A 13,056-nucleotide genomic window follows, 5' to 3' on the forward strand; every position below is an offset into this window, starting at 1 on the left:
TCCATCTGAGGAATCGTTAGGCAAATCAATATTCCGAGACCCACAGTGTCAGCAGCGTGTCTAGAGCACCAAATTTCAGGTATACCTCTCTCCAGTTAACGACCGAGAGCAGCGGCGTTTGCATAAAGTTGTCAGTGCTAACAGACAAGCAGAATTTCGTGAAATAACCGCAGAAATCAATGTGGGACGTACGACGAACGTACCCGTTGGAACAGTACTGCGAAATTTGTCGTCAGTGGGCAGTGGCAGCAGTCGCGATTGCCTCTGCTAACGGCATCGCTCGCAGCGCCTCTCCTGGGCTCGAGAGCATTTCGGTCGAACCCTAGACGAGTGGGAAACGGTGGTCTGGTTAAATGGCCCAGAGTACAGTTGATAAGAGCTGATGGTAGGGTTCGGGTGTGTTTCATGAAAGAAATCTTACAGAAATGCGGAAACAGAATAAATACTTACAGTTGCAGCCTCACGAAGCCATTAAGAAAACGGAAATGGAAAATAACGTCGCAGCCAGTGATGAAATATCATTTATTAATTTCAAGAAATCTTCCGTATGTCTTGTATTAAACTACATTCCTCAAAATTTCGTGCAGTAGGCAACTATATACACGAGTCGCATACATAAAGGGCAGACAAATGGAAACGAGACAGATGGAAAAAAGTAGGTATGCTGTTTATTATTCCAAAAGTAGTCGCCAAAGCTCTTTATAAGTTTATCTCATTCTGAGGCAGGACGATGAGCGTCTTCACGGTAAAATGTTTGCGGTTGCCTATGGAACACCTTTTCGTCCGAAGCAAATTGACGGCCACAAGGGTCTTTCTTCGGGGCTCCAAAAATGTGGAAATCTCACGGGGAGAGATAGGGTCAGTATGGAGGATAGGCGGACCCTCATGTTGCCAAGGCTGTTAAGAGTACGCCGCAAAAGTTTCGCTGGGAGGCCCCCCTCCTATTTTTGGAGCACTGAAGAAAGAGATTCGTGGCCGTCGATGGGATCTCCTCTGAATAACACGTTGCAAGGCATCGCAGATATGCTCAATAACGTTCATACCTCGGGGTTTCGATGGGCATTCCTGGAGCCGCTCTGTAGTAATTCTGGGACATGGGGGGGGGGCGATGCATTGCCACGCTGGAATTGCCCAAGTCCGTCGGAATCAACAATGCAAATGAATGGATGCAGGTCATCAGACACGATGCTTACGTACGTGGCACCTGTCAGAGTCGTATCTGGACGTATCAGGGGTCCCATATCACTACAGCTGCACACGCCACAAACTATCAGGGGTCCCATATCACTACAGCTGCACACGCCACAAACTATCAGGGGTCCCATATCACTACAGCTGCACACGCCACAAACCATAACAGAGCCTCCTCCAGCTTGAACAGTCCACTGTCCACCACCTTGAACAGTCCTCTGCTGACATGCAGGGTCCATGGATTCACGAGCTCGTCTCGATACCTGTACGCGTCGATCCGCTCGATACAATTAGAACGACACCAGACAACATGTTTCCAGTCATCAGTAGTCCAATGTCGGTGTTGACGGGCCCAGTCGAGGCGTAAATCTTTGTGTCGTACAGTCATCAAGAGTACACGAGTGGGCCTTCGGCTCCGAAAGCCCTTGTCGATGATGTTTCGTTGAATGGTTCGCACGCTGGCACTTGTTGATGGCCCAGCACTGAAATCTGAAGAAATTTGCGGAAGGGCTGCGCTTCTGTCATGTTTAACAATTCTCGTCAGCCGTCGTTTGCCCCATTCTTGCAGGATCTTTTTCTGGACGCAGCAATTTGATGTTTTAGCAGATTCATGGTACACTCGTGAAATGGTCGTACGGGAAAAATCTCTGCTTCATCGCTACCTCGGATATGCTGAGTCCCATCGCTCGTGCGCCGACTGTAACACCACGTTCAAACTCACTTAAATCTTCATAACCTGCCATTGTAGCAGCAGTAACCGATCTAATAACTGACGGCCGCGGTGGTCTCGCGGTTCTAGGCGCTCGGTCCGGAACCGTGCGACTGCTACGGTCGCAGGTTCGAATCCTGCCTCGGGTATGGATGTGTGTGATGTCCTTAGGTTAGTTAGGTTTAAGTAGTTCTAAGTTTTAGGGGACTGATGACCTAAGATGTTAAGTCCCATAGTGCTCAGAACCATTTGATCTAATAACTGCGCAGATACTTGTCTTATATATAAGCGTTGCCGACCACAGCACCGTATTCTCCCTGTTTGCGTATCTCTGTATTTGAATACGCATGCCTACAGCAGATTCTTTGGCCCTTCAGTGTAGTTTTCCATGAAGGCACTGGCTGCCTTGTCAAACAATGGGAAAATGACACGAAAAAAGTCGTAGGACAACTCGTAATATTGTGTCGCATCTCCTTTTGCCTGGGCTAGTGTAGCAACTCCACGGAACATGGACTCAACAAGTCGCTGGATGTCCCCTGCAGAAATACTGAACCCTGCTGTCTCTATAGCCGTCCACGATTGCGAAGGTATTGCCGCTGCAGGATTTTGTGCAATAACTGACTTCTCGATTATGTCCATAAATGTTCGATGATATTCATTTCGGGTGATCTGGGTTGCCAAATCATTCGCTCGAGATATCGAGAATGTTCTTCAAATCAATAGCGAACAATTGTGTCCTGGTGGCATGGTGCATTGTCATCCAATAAAATTCCATAGTTGTTTCGGAACATACAGTCAATAAGTGGCTGCCAATGGCTTGCAAGTAGCAAAACATAACCAGGACCAAGTTCATTCCATGTAAACACAGCCCAGTCCATAATGGAGCCACTACCGTGTCGCACAATGCCTTGTTGACAACTTGTGTCCATGGCTTCGTGCAGCCACACTCGGACCCTGCAAGTATCAGCGTTTATTCTGTTTCCGTATTGCTGTAAGTTTCTTTCATGAAACATCTGAAAGTACCATGTAAAAAAATGTATTATGAAACACCATTAGATCTTCAGTACATCAGTGAAAGTGAAGAAGAACTGCAGATCATCATCATCATAATCAGGATTTCTATCCCGCGAGCCGGGTAGGTACTTTGTGAACGATATGCCTCCATTGGTTTTTGTCCTGGTATAGCTGTTCCCTCTCCACTACATCCCATGTTACTCCTCTTCTTGAGATATTCCTTAACCTGGTCTGTCCATCTCTTTTGCGACAGTCCAGTTGGTCTTTTTCCTGGTACCTCCATCTCCAAATACTGGCGTGGAGTTCGAGTCGGGTGCATTCGCTTCACATGACCGAGCCACTTCAGTCTCAAATCACTCATCCTCTCCCCTGTAGTCAATGTCACCTGCAGGTCTCTCCTTAAATAATCATTCTTGACTCTGTCTCTCCTAGTTTTTTTGTAGAGCTGACCTAAGGAACTTCATTTCACATGCTTGTATTTGACTCTCTCCTATCTTATTTATGACACAGGCTTCTAGACTATACATCATTATTGGCAGGAGATAAGTTTTATACATGGTCTGTTTGGCTCATTGAGGGACTTCCTTATTCCAGATTAGATTTCGTACTTGATGGAAGAAGTTGGTTCTTTTTGTTATTCTGTTTAAGACTTCTATTTTGGAAATTCCATCGCGTGGTATGATGCTGCCCAGATAATTGAAGCTTTTCGCACATTCAACCTTCTCCCTCTCCAGTATGATGTGACAAGGTGTGGGTGTCCTGCGCACCTTCATTGCCACTGTCTTGTTCCTACTCACAGTTGTCTTGAATTTTTTAAATTTTGTGTTCCAGTAATCTAGTCTCCTCTGAACCTCCATTTCCGTTTCTCCCCAAAATCTTAATTTTCTTCTTCCTTAATTTCTTTCATGATTTTGTCCATTAGTGTAATGAAGAGTAAAGGGGAGAGCGAACTGCCTTGCTGAACATCTCTCTTTGCCTTAAACCATTTTGATCTTCCACCTCCTACTTGTACACTGCTCTCACAACCATCGTACAGCATCTGGACTTTTTGAATTAATGAATCAGGAACATTATGTTTTCTCAAGCATTCCCATATTTTACCCCTTGGTACACTGTCATATGCTTTTTCCAAATCTACGAATACTACTATGAAGTCCCTTCCTTTTTCCCAATATTTCTCCATTAACTGACAGAGGGAGAAAATGAGATCTATTGTTCCCCCATTACTTCTGAACCCATGCCGTTGTTCCTCTAATTGGTGTTCTAGAATTTTCCACCATCTTTTTTCTATTACCTTTTCCATTACCTTAAGGCAGTGTGATAACAGTGTGGTTCCTCGGTAGTTGGTGCATTTCTTTCTACTACCTTTCTTGAACAGTTTTACATTCAGCCGGCATTTTTTTTTTTTTTTTTCCACATCACCCCCAGGACCCGGTGTAACCACTGTATTCCATGGATTCCTGCGGCTTTAATCATATTCGCTGTCAGCTCATCTACTCCAGCCGCCTTACCACTTTTCATCTGTTTGAAGGAATTCTCAGTTTCTAACCAAGAGATTGGATCCTGCTCCTCCTCTAATTCAATGACTTCGGTGTCACTTTCTTGTGCACCCTCCCCATTCAGTAAGATTTCAAAAAAATTATTCATCTCTTCTCTGATACCTTCCATGTCCCTGATAATATCCCCATCCCCTGTTTCAATCGCTTTTATGTCTTCTCTATCTGATCTTTTACTTTTCAATAACTATATAGCAGTTTTTGGTTTCCTTTGCTATCCTGTTCTAGTTCTGGGTGAATATTTCCAAACTCTTCTCCTTTTCTTTCACAATTCTCTTTGCTTGGAGTTTCTTTTGTCAGTATTCCTTCTCAAGTGTTGTCACCTTGTGTTCATCTTTTGGTACCGGCCCCTGGTTCTGATTTCTGTTTTCAAACTTCATGGTTTTCTTTGCCATATTACGTTTTTTTTAATTGCATCTTTTACTCTATCGTTCCACGAACTGCTTTCTTTGTCTTTCAATTTACCCTTTGTTTCGCCGCATATCTGCACAGCACTGTTAACTATTGATGTTTTAAATAGGTTCCACTCTTCCATTACTCCTTTCAGTTTTTGGCAATTTTTGTGCTAGTAGACTTTGGAAAGTTTTCTTGATTTCTTCTTCTTTCAACTTCCAGTCCTTAATGTTTGGCATTCTTTGTACAGCATTCAAACTTTTCATCTTATAATTTAGATCAGCTACTAGTAACCTGTGGTCACTATCCAGGTGCACACTTGGTATGACTTTAGTGTCTCTTACTTTTCCTCCAATTAATTTGTCCGTTAATATATAGTCTATAACTGCCTTAGATTTGCCATCCCAGCCGTATCTAGCAATCTTATAGCTATCTTGTTTCTTGAAGAATGTATTCTTCACTAAAAGATGATTCCTTATGCACAGATTTAGAATTTCTTCACCCTCGACATTTCGTCTTCCGTATCCAAAAGTATCCATCATCTCCTCATATCCATTTCTATCTCTTCCGATTTGAGCATTCAGATCCCCAATTATCGTAATGTTATCTTCTCTTACTTGGACTTCCAGTTCTTCAAGGAATTTCGTTTTTTCTTCCTCATTGCACCCTTGCTGAGACGCATGCACTTGGAGTACAGTAAAACTATTCTTTCCCAAGTTCACTCTTGCTCAATTATCCTTTCACTTACAAATCTCACATGTGTAACTGGGTGAATGTCTCTGTGAAACACAAACCCCACTCCAGTTTTTGCCCCTTTATTGTGATCCTGTCAGTATAATGCGCAGATCTTGTTGAGTATAGTGAATAGTCCAATGAATACAGAATACGGATTGAGAAGAAAGAAAGGCGAAAGTAATGTGGAGCAGCGGGTATGGAGTAGCGATAAATTTGACATACGTACTCCATGTGCCGTTATCTGGCAGTGCGTATCTAGCTGGTCCCTAGTTACGTGATTTATTTCTTCTTTTGTGCTCATCTTCTTTTGACTGAATTTCTCCAACCCGTCCAGCAACAACGTTCTCGTATCCAGGGGCTTTTGCCGCCTCTACCCCGTCCGCTGGAAGAGCTTCACTGTTAATGTTCTTCGATCTTTATGGAAATACACTGCCTGATACAAAAAGTAAAGCACCCGGACGATACTGTCTGATGCCACCATAGCTTGTTACACGTACGCACCGCCGGCGAGTACGTAAATGATAATAACTGCGGTTTTGTGTGGCAGGTGGAACGACCACTACAGTACATTACTGTTATTTGTCTCTACCAGATCTGGTGGGGCGTACAAGAGGACTGAACTGCGTCAGATGTTGAGTGATCACTGTGGTGGGATATAGAGATACTGCCAACTCCTGTGATACAGCGTTATCAGTACCTGGCACAGTTGTCGCAGGGTGGGTCTCCATTTGTCCGCCTCGTCGCATCGTGGAGTGTCCAAACTTGTAGTCCAGAGCGACTGATGTCGGACTTCATGCAAGCGCGAGGGCTGGCAGACTGTGCCACCGCACCCTATTGCTTGGAGACTAGCGACAGCCGGATTGAGAGCACTGTGGACTCCTCACAACAGTTGTGGGCCATCTTTCCTCGGGAGTGGTGCAGCGGCTTTGCGATACCAGTCCAGGCGTCCAGGGGAGAGGCGACTCAACGTCATCGTGATAAGTGGGCTGATATTGCCAAGGTCTTTGTGAATTTGACTCGATTATGTAACCACTGAAAGAACACCAGAAAACCTCTGAGCTCGCGAATAATCATTTCCTTTCCTCCTCTTCTTCTAGGTGATTTCTTCTTTTTGTCGTGTCACAGAAGAAACCATAGAAACTGCATAGTGGTCGGAGTAATTTCGCAGCAGTCCAGTTTGTGCTGTTCCAGATACACAAATCACATGTTACGTACGGTTTGCATTAGTTTCGACTGATGTGTCATCGTACATTGTTCGACATGGAGCTCCGCACTAGACCCCCCTCCCCCCCCCCCTCCCCATGTTTACAAGTTGACCCAACGACTTCATCAATTGCGATTGCAGTGGGCACAGGATCATCGAGACTCGACTGTCGATTAATGGAAACGTGTCGGATCTTCGGGTGAATCGCACTTTTTAAACAGTTCTCGGGTGTCCGACCGGGTAGCGTCGTAATTTCTCCACAATATTTCGGCAGATGTACTCGCTGCCATCTTCAGGTGGTTCCTGAAGAATGCTGTGCTCTCCCTCTCGGCGCCCTATATATACTAGCCGTTACCCCCTCCACCGTTCCTCTCCTGGTGTCTTCGGTGCAGCCGGCGCGGCGTCTACTGGAGGTGGTGGGGGAAGCGGCGCCTGGGTCTGAACTGTCTGCAGTCTCCCTGCTGCCTCCGTCGGGGGCGGTCCTCGATCTCTGGGACCGCACCTTTCTCTCCAGGCTGAGTGCAGGGTTCCAAGCCTGACTAAGTTGAAGGGCGCTGTCTTTATTAATTAGATCGTCCTCTAGTCGAATTTCGATGGCCTCTTTAGTAACGCAATCCCAGAAGTAGGAGGATTGACAGAGTATTTTTGTTTTGTCATAGTCCATAGTATGGTCAGTCTTTATGCAGTGGTCAGCCACGGCTGATTTGGTCGCCTGGCGTAATTCGGTATGGCGCTTGTGTTCGCGGCAGCTCTCTTCTACAGTGCGGACTGTCTCCCCAATGTATGACAGGGAATTTGATAAACGCCTGGTTTCCGAAGGCCTAGGTCATCTTTCACTGAACCCAGTAGAGTCAAGGTTTTTGCAGGGGGTCGGAATACACATTTCACATTTTGTTTACCCAGGATTCTACCGATTTTTCTTGAGTTGTTTCCGACAAACGGAATGCACGCCAATGACTTGTGTTCTTCTGTTTCTTCTTCTTGTTCTCATGGCGCAGCCTGTATGAGTGCGTGTCTCGTTTGCTTCTGGTTGTACCCATTTTTCCGAAATGTTGTCTCGAGGAGCTGCAGTTCTGCTGGAAGGCTATTCTGATCGCAGTTCGATCGTGCCCTGTCAACAAGTGTGCGCAAAACGCCTTTACGCTGCGAGTTGTCGTGGCAACAGAAGGCATTTAGGTACAAATAGGTGTGTGTAGTTTTTCTGTATACACTGTGTCCGAGCTTGCCGTCAGGTTTCCGTTTCACCAGGACGTCAAGAAACGGTAGGGCACCAACCTGCTCCACCTTCATCGTGAACTGTATGTGGGGGTGCAGTGAGTTGAGGTGTTAGAGAAATTCATTTAAGCTGTCCCGTCCATGTGGCCAAACAACGAACGTGACATCCATGTAGCGGAACAAACAAGTTGGTTTTTGTTTGGCTTGTTCTAGTGCCTTCTCCTCGAAATTCTCCATAAAAAAATTGGCTACAACCGCTGAAAGCGGGCGTCCAATGGCGACGCCATCTGTCTGTTCATAATAATTTCCGTCGAACAGGAAGTATGTTGAGGTGAGCACGAACTCGAAGAGCCATGTTAGGCTTTTGCTACGCTAGGCATACGGCCGTCTCCACAAAGACCGTCATCGATGTGAAAGGCAGCTCGAAACGTGCAGCGCGCCATAGACGCAGGCTGGTGGGAGCATTATTATGTTACGTCAGACGATCTCTTGTTCTGCATGGGAACTGTGGTAGTAATCGAAGAAACGCCGACAGCTGAGAAACACATGTCTGATATGATCCGCGACAGCGATGTCACCTTTCAGCAGTACAGATGTCACCTTTCAGCAGTATCTGTCTAAGTCTCGGACCCAGGACCGTGCTACAGGGGTTTGAGGAGCATTATAGTGACCTCACGTTAAGGTCTCGGCACAAAGTCGCCAGATGTAAATCCTATGAAACCCATGTGGGTCACTATCGGGGTGCCATCATCGTGTACGTAAATCAGAGGCCCGTTATTTACGCGAATTACATGGCCTGCGCGTCGACATCTAATACAACGTACCTCGACAAACGTACCAACAAATTGTCGGATAATGTTACTTAAAATCCGTCTTGATTGCAAAAAAAAAAATTTTTTTTATTATTATTATTCATATGACCGGTTTAGGTTCATTCAGAACCATCTTCAGATCTGATATTTCAGTTACAGGAGTAACCCGTCCAAATCCAGCAACTTTCACATGCTACGTCACATACCGGTATTCGGTGTTTTTAGCCTTATAGCTTAGGTGCTGTGTATATGTGCTGTTTCTAAGCACGATTTCTTGTGTCGGAAATAGCATTTCCGTATTTAAAGGCCCTTTTTGGGATTTTATTGTTATATCTGAAGTGTTATGAAAGTGTTCCGGTTTAAGATACCTGACCACTGAAGATTTATTGAACATGCGTCTATTTTGGTATGATTTCTTGCAATGAAATGTCAGGTAAAGATATATCGTCGGTTAAAGCTTTTAGGACACTGTAAGATGAAAGACATAGACCCATATCAGGCAACTGTGGTATTGTGAGTGGAGACGCCGACTGTCAACTGAAAGGCTGGTGCTTCGCAGCCAGATTTCTGCAACTATTTTTTTTATCTTGATTTTTTCTGAGGGTTTATACGATTTTCTTATTAATTTACTGGAGTACGTTATAGAATATTTTATGTTAAATAGAAGTGTTCTCTGTTTAGGAGTGAGTTTGATTTTGTGAACACTACGGAGCTAGTGGACCAATGAATTGGAAGACTTCTGTCTACACCACTGGCTGATTCCCAGCCAGCACATTATATACTACGGACAGAACAAGTTGGCTAGGATATACGCAAGCGAACAAATGGGCGTTTTAATAGACGCAATGAAAGACGATCGGATATTTCCGACAAATGAGCACGGTGGTCGCAAGTCGCTTTCAGGAACTTGTTCCGTCCTGCGCACAGTGTCTCAGACCCTTCCGCTCAAATTGAAACAGGCAGTAGTGGGTGCACAACAGATTGTATCGATATAGGAAGCAGCTGGTCGGAAGTGCATATTTATTGTGTTATGGACATACATACTGTACACTGAACATCAACAACGTTGCTCATAGTAACTGTTCAAAGTGGCGACCGCCAGTCTCACTGCATGCGTGGCAACAGCGCACGAAGCTCTGCTGCACTCTCTCGAAGATCCCTGATGTCTGTTGTAGCAGGAGGGAGGCAGCTTGGACCGTTTCTATGGGAGTTTTCTACATCAACGTCTTGATATAACTCCAGAGGAAGAAGTCCAGAGACGTGAGATCGAGCGATAGTGCTAAGCATGGCAGAGGACACCCCCTTCCCCCTCCACCCATCTGTTCAGTCCAATGAGGGGGGTACTTGTCATTCAGGTGCTCACGGACGTTCAGCATCAAAGTGGGCTGGTGCGCCGTCGTGCTTAGAGGGGTACAGTCTCGAAGAACTGTGGCAGCATATCTCACATACAAACCCCCCATACTGGCCCCCATCGCTCTGAACAATCACTATCAGCTACGTTGTTGTTATGCGGTGTACCACGTGAATGTCCGTAAGACAATAAACATTGATTTCCAAGCCTTGGTTCTCTGTCTCATTATAATCGGGTGTGGACCCACTGTCATCTGTTACAGTTTGGGACATATTGGAAACTACGTGTGGCGTGGTTCACATTGAGAACGTGAGGGCGGCTGTGGATGTACATCAGCACGACGGTGAGTGGCAGTCAGTTGGGTCCGGCATTTGTTTTCCCGAGGACGGGACTCCGGCAACAGCGGGCTGGGGGCGGAGACTCACCGCAGGCGGCTGGACGTCCAGAAGCCGAGGCCCGGGACCTGCAACCACGACCAGGGGTCACCAGAGCCATGCGCGGCAAGCCGTCCAGCACGTATCAAACGCACTCCGTGTTGTTCACCTACTGTATCAGCCTACGATACAGTTGGAGGCTCATTTCCTCGCCCTGTAATTAACTAACGTGTCTTAAAACTCAATGCAAACTTCCGAATCTCAGAAAACATACAACTTGCTTATTTGTATGTGAACGTGTTTATTTCATATACACTCCTGGAAATTGAAATAAAAACACCGTGAATTCATTGTCCCAGGAAGGGGAAACTTTATTGACACATTCCTGGGGTCAGATACATCACATGATCACACTGACAGAACCACAGGCACATAGACACAGGCAACAGAGCATGCACAATGTCGGCACTAGTACAGTGTATATCCACCTTTCGCAGCAATGCAGGCCGCTATTCTCCCATGGAGACGATCTTAGAGATGCTGGATGTAGTCCTGTTGAACGGCTTGCCATGCCATTTCCACCTGGCGCCTCAGTTGGACCAGCGTTCGTGCTGGACGTGCAGACCGCGTGAGACGACGCTTCATCCAGTCCCAAACATGCTCAATAGGGGACAGATCCGGAGATCTTGCTGGCCAGGGTAGTTGACTTACACCTTCTAGAGCACCTTGGGTGGCACGGCATACATGCGGACGTGCATTGTCCTGTTGGAACAGCAAGTTCCCTTGCCGGTCTAGGAATGGTAGAACGATGGGTTCGATGACGGTTTGGATGTACCGTGCACTATTCAGTGTCCCCTCGCCGATCACCAGTGGTGTACGGCCAGTGTAGGAGATCGCTCCCCACACCATGATGCCGGGTGTTGGCCCTGTGTGCCTCGGTCGTATGCAGTCCTGATTGTGGCGCTCACCTGCACGGCGCCAAACACGCATACGACCATCATTGGCACCAAGGCAGAAGCGACTCTCATCGCTGAAGACGACACGTCTCCATTCGTCCCTCCATTCAAGCCTGTCGCGACACCACTGGAGGCCGGCTGCACGATGTTGGGGCGTGAGCGGAAGACGGCCTAACGGTGTGCGGGACCGTAGCCCAGCTTCATGGAGACGGTTGCGAATGGTCCTCGCCGATACCCCAGGAGCAACAGTGTCCCTAATTTGCTGGGAAGTGGCGGTGCGGTCCCCTACGGCACTGCGTAGAATCCTACGGTCTTGGCGTGCATCCGTGCGTCGCTGCGGTCCGGTCCCAGGTCGACGGGCACGTGCACCTTCCGCCGACCACTGGCGACAACATCGATGTACTGTGGAGACCTCACGCCCCACGTGTTGAGCAATTCGGCGGTATGTCCACCCGGCCTCCCGCATGCCCACTATACGCCCTCGCTCAAAGTCCGTCAACTGCACATACGGTTCACGTCCACGCTGTCGCGACATGCTACCAGTGTTAAAGACTGCGATGGAGTTCCGTACGCCACGGCAAACTGGCTGACACTGACGGCGGCGGTGCACAAATGCTGCGCAGCTAGCGCCATTCGACGGCCAACACCGCGGTTCCTGGTGTGTCCGCTGTGCCGTGCGTGTGATCATTGCTTGTACAGCCCTCTCGCAGTGTCCGGAGCAAGTATGGTGGGTCTGACACACCGGTGTCAATGTGTTCTTTTTTCCATTTCCAGGAGTGTACATCTTATTCACGAAGAACATTAGGCCTTTCACCCTCTATTATGTACAGTAGATGAACAATTAATAATGGTAATCATAATATGAATTTTTACTATTATTATAAATTACCTTTCGTCGTCATGTGCTCTACCGACTGAAACTACCCAAGCACGACTCAGGAACCGTACTCACAGCTTTACTTCTGCCAGTAACTCGTCTCTGACCTTGCCGCACTTGTCCATGAAAGGCAAAGGTCCTAAGTTCGAGTCTCAATCCGGTACACAGTTTTAATTCACCACGAACTTTCATATCAGTGCACACTCCGCTGCAGAGTGACGAAATGTCATAAAAATCGGACCTCCTTGTGTCCGGCATAGTGCACCAGCTCAACATGGCACGACTCAACAAGTCGTAGAAAGTCCCCTGCAGAAATATTGAGCCGTGCTGCTTCCATAGCAGTCAGTAACTACACAAGTGTTGTCGGTGCAGGATATTGTGCACGAACTGACTTCTCGTTTATGTCCTATAAATTTTCAGTTGGTGGCCAGATCGTTCGCTCAATCTGTCCAGAATATTCTTCCAACCAATAGCGAACCAGTGTAAGGAATTGGTGGGAAAAACAGACCGTACCCTCTATGACGAGGGTATGGGAATGAAGGTACAACGCTACGACAAATGTCGATGTTCCAGTAGTTACCATGTAGAGAAGTAGTTACAAGGTGCAGCTAAATGTTGTAAATAGAACGCTTTTGATTTGCACTAAATATCTGTCAAGACTAAAGAGTT

This window comes from Schistocerca cancellata, chromosome 9 (assembly GCF_023864275.1).
Source record: "Schistocerca cancellata isolate TAMUIC-IGC-003103 chromosome 9, iqSchCanc2.1, whole genome shotgun sequence".
Lineage (NCBI taxonomy): Eukaryota > Metazoa > Arthropoda > Insecta > Orthoptera > Acrididae > Schistocerca > Schistocerca cancellata.